Consider the following 8,757-nt stretch of genomic DNA (forward strand, 5'->3'; position numbering starts at 1 on the left):
TCTTGGTCTTAAGTAAGGGTGCAGGCAGGGAGTTCTTGTTCTGTACTCATCCATACCTCCTTGCTTTGCATGATCCCAAAGATTTCTTTGTCATCACATGATTCCTAAATCCCAAGGCTTCATATAGGCAAATACAATAGAACCTCTGCAAGTTGACCACCCAAGGGACTGTAGCAAACTGATCAACATACAGAGGTGGTCAACATAAGGAATCTGGTGTACTGTACTGACACATACATGTGATGCATGTCCAATCTATGAAAATTAGGTAAACTGAGGAGTTGGTCAGTGTAGGGAATTGGTCAACTAGAGAGGTTCTACTCAGCAGGAGTGTCCAATCTTTTTTTGTTGTTGTTGTTGTTGCACATTGGAGGAGTAAGAGTTGTCTTGTGTCACACACAAAATACACAAATACTAATGAAAGCTGATTAGCAATAAAGAGGTCCATGGATGTTTTTTTGTGCTATCCAACAGAGTTGCCATCATATGGTGTCTGACAATTAAGTTTCAAATTTGCCACCATGTGCTTATTTTGGCAGCACTGTACAAACAGCTCAGTAAGGCTTCATAACCTTGATATATCAGTGCCTCACAGTTGTATTCATGCTGATATGCAGCATGTCTGGCTGAGTAGCATTCATTATTGTTGCTGCCAGTTTTTTTGTGCCATACAATGATAACTCTGCTGGTCATTCCAGGAAAAGAGTTCCAGAAGTGCTTTCAAGGGTGGCTGCTGGAGTGGTGCATAGCTTCCCAAGGTGGGGTAATACAAGGGTACCTGTAGGTACTCAAAGGTGACTGCAGTGATACTCAGCAATGAGGTATATAGCATTTTTTCTAGGATGAGTTCACCAACTTAATTGTCAGACCCAGTAGTAAAATGGATATTAATCAGTTTTCTATTCTAATCTTTACTGAAGAAATATAGACAAATAAAAATTGTCGACTTTGAAGGTACACAACATGATGTTTTCATATGCACGTACATTGTGAAACAGTTACCACTATTGAACTAATTAACATATCCACCATCTCACATGATTACCTCCCTTTCTCTTAGAGGTGAAAATACTGAAGATCTACACTCTGAATGCATTTCAAGCATGTAATACACTACTCTTAACTGTACTTTTCATGCTGTTTGTTAGATCTCCATAACTACTTCAGCTTACAACTGCATGTTTGTAACATTTGACAAACATATCTTATTTCCCCTGCCCTAGACTCCTACTAACCATCCTCTGCTATCTGTTTTAGGAACGCAATTCCTTTAGATCCCACACATATGTGAGATTACACAGCATTTGTATTTCTGTTTTTGGTTTATTTCACTTGGCAGAATGTCTTTCGGTTTCATCTATTTTGTTTCAGATCTCCTCAAAAACAGAGGGGAAAGCTCCATGGTGCTAGTTTTTGCAATAATTGGGGGGGGGTTAGAACACCAAAAGTGAAGGTTATAAAGGCAAATATAAGCAAGCAGGTTTACATTGAATGAAAAATAATCTTCAAGTCAAAGAAAATAATCAACAAAATGAATAAACAAATAATACAATGATAGAAAAATTTGCAAATCATAAATGAAAACAAGTTGATATCTAAAATATAGCTGGGATACATACAACTCAATAGCAAAACCCCAAATAATCCAATTTTTAAAATGAGCAAAGAACCTGACATAAATACAGAAGATACATAAATGGCCAACAGGTATATGAAAAGATCTTCAATATCACAATTATCAGGATAATGCAATCCAAAACCACAATGAGATATCATTTCACATGTGTTTGGCAAAGTTTCCACACAGCTAAAGACATATCAACAAAGCAAATGGACAACCTTCAGAAGAGGAGAAGATATGCACATGCTACAAATCAGACAAAGGACTAGTGTCCCTAACATAAAAAACTCAAGGAAATCAATAAGAAAAGACCAAACAACTGCATCAATCAATGGACAAGTCCCATGAACAGAACTTTTTCACAAGAAGACAGACAAATGTTCAACAAACACATGGAAAAATGCCCACTATCCCTCATTATCAGAGAAACCCAAATCAAAACCACTCTCATGTATCATCGGACTCCAGTAAGATTAGTCAACATAACAAGCTTCTAAAGCTACAGATGCTGGCCAGGATTCAGAGAGAGGGGAGGGGTACATTTATACACTGTTGGTAGGATTGAAAACCAGTTCAGCCTTTTTGTAAAGAAGTATGGAGAATCCTTAAAGAACTAAAAGTAGACGTCCCATTTGATCCCACAGTCCCATTAGTACGTATCCACCCAAAAGAAAAAAATAATTATTTTACCATAAGGACATTTACATTCAAATGTTTCTTTGTAGCATCTCAATTCACAATTGCAAAGATGTAGAAAGAACCCAAGTGTCCATCAAATAATGAACGGATTAAAAAACTGTGTTACATGTGTACCATGGAATAGTAATTTAATATACCTGAATAGTAATTCAGCCTTAAAAAAATATGAAGACTTTCATCTTTTGTATTTATGTGGATGGTTTTGGAGAGCATCCTTCTTAGTAAAATATTTCCAGAAGAGCAAAGCAAGCATCCCATGTACTCAGCACTAACTGGAGATTAAACAAACCATAAGCTCACAGGAGAGAAAAACATAAATTCAAGAAGAGGGAGGGAGCTCCGGGGTCGGTAAGTTTCTACCTATTGGGTACAATGTGGGGTGTATGGCATGCTTCCTAAGTGAAGTGCTCAACTACCACTCAGACTGTAGACTTTCCCTTACAAATGAAAATAATGTAACCTACTTATATGTGCCCTCATATTAATCTCCCCCCCCAAAGTCAAAAGATAACATGTGTTTGTGAGGTTGTTTGTATAAAGTTACACATATATTGCTGATAGAAATATTAAACAAACAAACAAACAAAAACAGTGTGAAGTTTCATCAGAAAATTAAAAACAGAACCATTATGAACCACATAATTCAATAAATCCATGTATGGATAGATATCCAAAATAAATAAGATCACTATATCAGCTTAGCACCCATAGCACAATGGTTGCAGCGCCAGCCACATAAACCATGGAGGCAGGTGGGAGCCCAGCCCGGGCCAGCTAAATAACCATGACAACTGCAACAAGAAAATAGACATGCGTTGTGGTGGGCGCCTATAGTCCCAGATACTTGGGAGGCTGAGGCAAGAGAATTGCTTAAGCCCAAGAGTTTGAGGTTGCTGTGAGCTGTGATGCCACTGCACTCTACCAAGGTTGACACAGTGTGACTCTGTCATAAATAAATAAAAATAAAATCACTATATAAAAAAGATTACTGTACTGTCACACTTATTGCGACATTGTTCATAATAGACAAGATGTAGAGACAATCTAAATACCTACCAATCGATAAAGGGATGTAGATATAAATATAAAAATAGATATGGGTAAATAAAATGGAATATAACTCAGCCTTTACAAATTTTTCTCAGTTTCACACACTGTAAATCCACGCTAACATTCCCTACTCTCGGATAATTCAGAGGATCTCATAAGGATATACGAGCGTCTCAGCCTCATTTACTACCTGGCATCATTATGTTCAGGGTTCAAGGTACTATCACAGCAGGGTATTAGCATAGGTCTATCAGTCCTTGCCACAACACTGAATTTACATTTAACAAGTCTCCTTTCAATATAGTCTCCCTAATCTAGTTTTATATTATTTCTTATCTGTTTTAACACTCTACCGGTACATCTACAGGTAGGTTATGTAGGCTCTTTTCAGTATGTACTTAATAAACCATTTTTTTTTCCAATTTATAGTGGGAGCATTAAGATCTCTTTTTTTTTCTGAGAAGAGAAATAATTTCCATGTTGAGTGCTGCTAAATTCTGACCTTGCTGATTAGCAGAAAGACAGAGAGTATTGGGTTAGGAGATCTTGGGAGTAACAAGCTTTCTCGTGTGAGGAGTCTACTTCAGGTCAGGTCACTGTCAAAGGAAATTCATTTTAGTTTTTGTTTTCTGAGAAGAGTTGAGGATGTCACTGTCATGCAGTGAATGTCACAGGGTTTGCTATTCACATTTCCAGGACTCTGACGCCGTCATTCCTCAAGACAAACGGTGGGTGTCTTTCCTACCTGATCAAGAATCTTGCTTTGATATAGAGTAATTCTTATGACTTTGGATTACTTCTCATCCTTTATAATTAAATGACCAAGGTCTGTCCATCATCTGTAGAAGGAAAGAATTTCTATTTGAGAATAATAAAGACACTCTCACTCTCACTTTCACATCATGATTCAAATTGCTAATTAACACTCCTTAACCCAACAGTTCCTTTGTGCAAAGCCCCAGGTGCTAGCCAGAGCAGTTTCTCTACCAACCAGTATTTTATCACTGTCATTCTACCATTCAAGTACAATAGCCACGTTCCCCCAACAAGCTATTAACTTTCTTCTGAACTTCGTTTCAACTGAGGTAAGGTGAATGCTGTTCCCTTGCTGCTTATCAAGTATTCCCGCATTTGAAATGCAAATAAAAGTGAAAATTCCTTGCTGTCTCCACTCCACCCCCTGGGCACAGTCCAAACCCCAGATCCAGGCCTCTTCTCCCTGGCGCTGTCGGAGCCAGGGGTCCCCCACCCACCCACCCTCGGGCACAGTCAGTACCAGGGTTCTGTGCACCTGCTCCTGGGACACAGGCAGAAACTTGTGTCAGCCCCACTGACTGTGGTCCGGCACAGTCCTAACTGGTGGTCCACTCCTCCTCCCACCATACGTCCCTTTTTTTGAGTGCTTTTCTTCTTCCCCACAGTCACAGACTCCATGCTGGTGTTCAGCGGCTGCAGTATGCCCAGATCTCTCCAGGAAAGGACAAACACTCTGGGCTCTGCAGGGGACAGAACTTCAGACCATCATGAGGAAGAGCCCACTGGAAGTTCAGAATTGCCGGGAAAATATTTGTTCAATTTTATTCCAGGAAGGATGGTGTCTAGGTTCACAAATGGGACCTCCCTGGAGAAGGAGCCTGTGTGTAGTGGCTTTCTCCAGTGGGGTAAACTGAGAGGTCTCTTGTCCCCTCCTCCCTTGCAGAGCCTGTGGTGAGCCTCTGGCTTGGGGGAGGGATCTCGGGTCCTCTAGGTGATGGGCTTTGTAGCTATAATTTGTTTTCTTGAGTGCTCTTCCTTGGAGTGACAGCTTGCCTAACTTCTTTCCTAGCTTCTTTCCTAGCTCAGCTTCCCACCACTGGCTTCATAGAGTCTAATTAGGTCCAATATTTCTCCCTCTGATCGGGAGCCTCTGACGGACATTGCTTCTAGGTGGCCATCTTCTTGAAATTATATATTTTTCAGTTCTTTGATAAGGATGCTAAGGTTGTGACCTATCTTTGAGTTATTTTTACAATTGTTGATTTATAAAATGTATCAAAATATGTAAATTTTCAAATGAAGACAAGAGCTGTGGTATAATTTCTCATTATTTGATCTCTCTTGTGCCAGCAACTTCTGGACATTTTTTACAATTTTCTACTGAGTTTTGCAGATGCATGCTTTTTTTTTTTTTGCATTTGTTTGGCTTTATGTTTAATTTACTTGTGTTCTCCAGTATCATCTACATCGTTCATTTAATTTTTAGTCTTCTTCTAAAATTTCTTTCAAGTAGGCTTTTTTGGTGAAAAGCATAAGAAAAATAACAATATTTTTATTGTGAATGACAATGTAACTGGAGCGTGAAGTCTAAATGCTTCGTAAACGTTGCTTCATTATTATTTTTTTAACCAATATTTTAAGAAAGTATTTCCCCCCCAATGTAACTTTTATCATAGTTATTGTGAAATATGCCATCGCTAATACTGTATTTTCTGCCTTCCCTTTGTGGGGAGAAAAGCTCACGTTTCCTCCTGAAACTCCTATTCTCCAGATTTCAATGTGTATAATCTCCGTGCCTTTTAGCACACTTTTCTTAAAATGATTAATTTATTAAAACTATCAAATGTATTTTATAAGCATCTCATTCTAATTCTTCAGATCAATAATATGTTTTTCTAATGTATCTCTTCTACTGCTTGGTTTATAATTTGTGTACTTGTTTTAATTAATTCTTTCATGCAGGTCATATTTCTACATGATTTCATTTAATAAAAATCCATTCCTATGTCATATCACCAAAACCCTTAATTGTTTCTTTGTAGTTAATTATTATATTTTTTCAAGCTACTCTCAATATAGTTGTTCAAATATTTCTACTTCGAGTGGCGATCTCTTTCAACACATACTTCTGTATTAGGGCAATGCTCTTTAAGGGTGAACTCATCTCCCTCTAAAAATATCAGCCTTCCTCGTAGGCAATTAATATCGGGTCCAAACATCATTTATTTAATGATTTGTTTGGTGAATTTAAAGAGATAGAAAAAGATGTGGTGAGAATAGATTTCCAGGTGTCATAAAACCTCTTTTGACTACATATGTTGGCTACTTACTGCCACTCAGTAATGGACGTTTTATTGTCAATAATCTATCTCTCTTAAACTGATTCAAAGAAATATTCCCCAAGGCAACAGCAGTAGCAGCAGAAACACAATTAATATTTGTATAGTATACATTATATGTCAAGTACGTGTGTGTGTATGTGTGTTCACTTAGTCCTCACGGCAACTCTACCAAATAAGTACTATTATTAGCCTACTTCATAGAAAAGAAAACCGAGATAAAGAGAAGTAATGACTTCTGAGTATGACCCAGGATTTTGGCACTTAACATGGTCTTACTCAGTTTTCAAATTAGAATGATTGCTTACCTCCTAGAATTATTTTACTTCTGAACTGCTAACTTAGCTTCAGTTACTGATTTCAAAAAGCATCTCTGTTCTATAATCAGGAAATGTCACATGCAAAACCAGGAAGCTGCCATCATAGCTGCCACACTGTGCCATGTTTTCTATCAAGAAGATATTTCTGCTAAATCAGCTAGCTGCAGTGAGAGATTTTGGCTCCAGATCCATGCTACATTTGCTACCATCCATACTGATAAAATATATGCCTGTATCTTATTTGTCTTAGTTCAGATTTCAGGTCTCCATGTATCTATATCTGATGTAGAACCTAAATCCCATTTGGTTCATCAATGAAAAATAAATTGGGGACATTTCTGTTATAGCGTCCTGCCCTACCTTGGGAAGGGAAGTCACATCAGAAGATAATTTGAATAGATGTTTTAAGCCAAAAGATGGTAACCACATTAGACCTCACTCTTTATGTCTCTGCCTTTATTTTTGAAAATTTCTTATTCTTTATTATACACAGACTTATTTCTTTAGTCCATCTTTGTGCATAGTGTCAGAGTCTAGATCAGTTATTAAATATATGTTCAATAAATGGAGGTCCTTCTTAATAATAGAAAGTTCATTTTTTTTACACTATGTACAATACAATAGGAAAATATTGGATTTATTGGTGACTCTCTCTTTGGTAGAAGTACATCTAATCCTGCATATAAAGGGGTACCAGCTGGAGATTTATCTGAAATTCCTACACATTTGGGAAAATTCATTAAAGCCTGGGGTAGATTGAACAAATTATACAGTATAAACAAGTCTGTTTGTATAAAGAATAGGAAATTTCAAGAGGAAAACATTTTTCTCAAAATCACACAGCTTGAACAATCCAATTATTCAAAAAATCATCCCTATTTTTTAAAATGGGGTAGTGATTATGACTATAACCTGGTGGCTGTGATTCTAATCTTCCTTTACCCAACCCTCACAGGCATTAAACTAGTACTTAGGAGGAAAGTAGGCTGAAATTAACAGCTGCAACAGCTGTTTCCATATAACACCAAACAAACAAGCAAACAACAAGCTATAAAATTTTGTAGTCCAAGCAAAAATGTTTAGGGCCCCAGTAATATAATTTTACGTAAGATACTGAGTGGGAGTAACATCCTCCCTCACACTGCACCACAAATCTTCAAGAAACCGGGATCTTTTCTTGATCTTATTGCATGAGATTTAAGTTCTTAGTTTGCTAAACCTGTATCATCTAGTGTACCTAGTATTTTCTACATTTAGGTTCTTGAAGAAAAAGTCATTGCACGAGTAACAGAAAATTTCAAATTTCCGATTAATATTAATGACTACTTTTTTGTTGAAGCAGTTGGCACTGGCTTCCAACAGCTGGTGGTTAAAAGTCGGTGGTGGCTGTTGCAAACTTGGGTACTGCACAGCTTTGTAATCAAGTTAGCCTTGATGAGAAGACTAGATAGTTTTTAAATTTCAGGTTCATATGAGGGTATACAGGATTAGGTTCCATTGTTTGTATGGTAAAGTCAGAATTGCAGCTGAGTTCTTCATCCCGAAAGTTGCCATATACCCCAACATAGAAGACCACATATTCACTCTGCCAACAAATCTACATCATGAAATAATTACAGAAGCCTTTGGTGGCTGACTGATGCTATCCATGAATGTTTTGCTGTATTCATTTTCCTTGGTTATAAAAATCCTCCTCCAGACTGGATCATTAAGGAGTCTTAAAATGGACAAATACACTTTTAAACTTTCAGAAAAAAATCTTTGCTTCCTGCTGAGAATTAGAGTACATCTATTGTTCTAGCATTTCTCCCTTCAGCCAATATCATAGTTAAGCCCATGCTCATTGTGAAGTTACGCTTCTCTGTAGTCATCTGGGAAGCCATTCTGGTAGGATCTAATAATACAGATATTATCATAATACAGATAAACTCTGTTTTGAAACTTTTTTGATCTATCCATTATAAAAAAAAAA

Source organism: Otolemur garnettii, unplaced genomic scaffold (genome assembly GCF_000181295.1).
Source record: "Otolemur garnettii isolate 467f Iridium unplaced genomic scaffold, OtoGar3 scaffold00085, whole genome shotgun sequence".
NCBI classification, from domain to species: domain Eukaryota; kingdom Metazoa; phylum Chordata; class Mammalia; order Primates; family Galagidae; genus Otolemur; species Otolemur garnettii.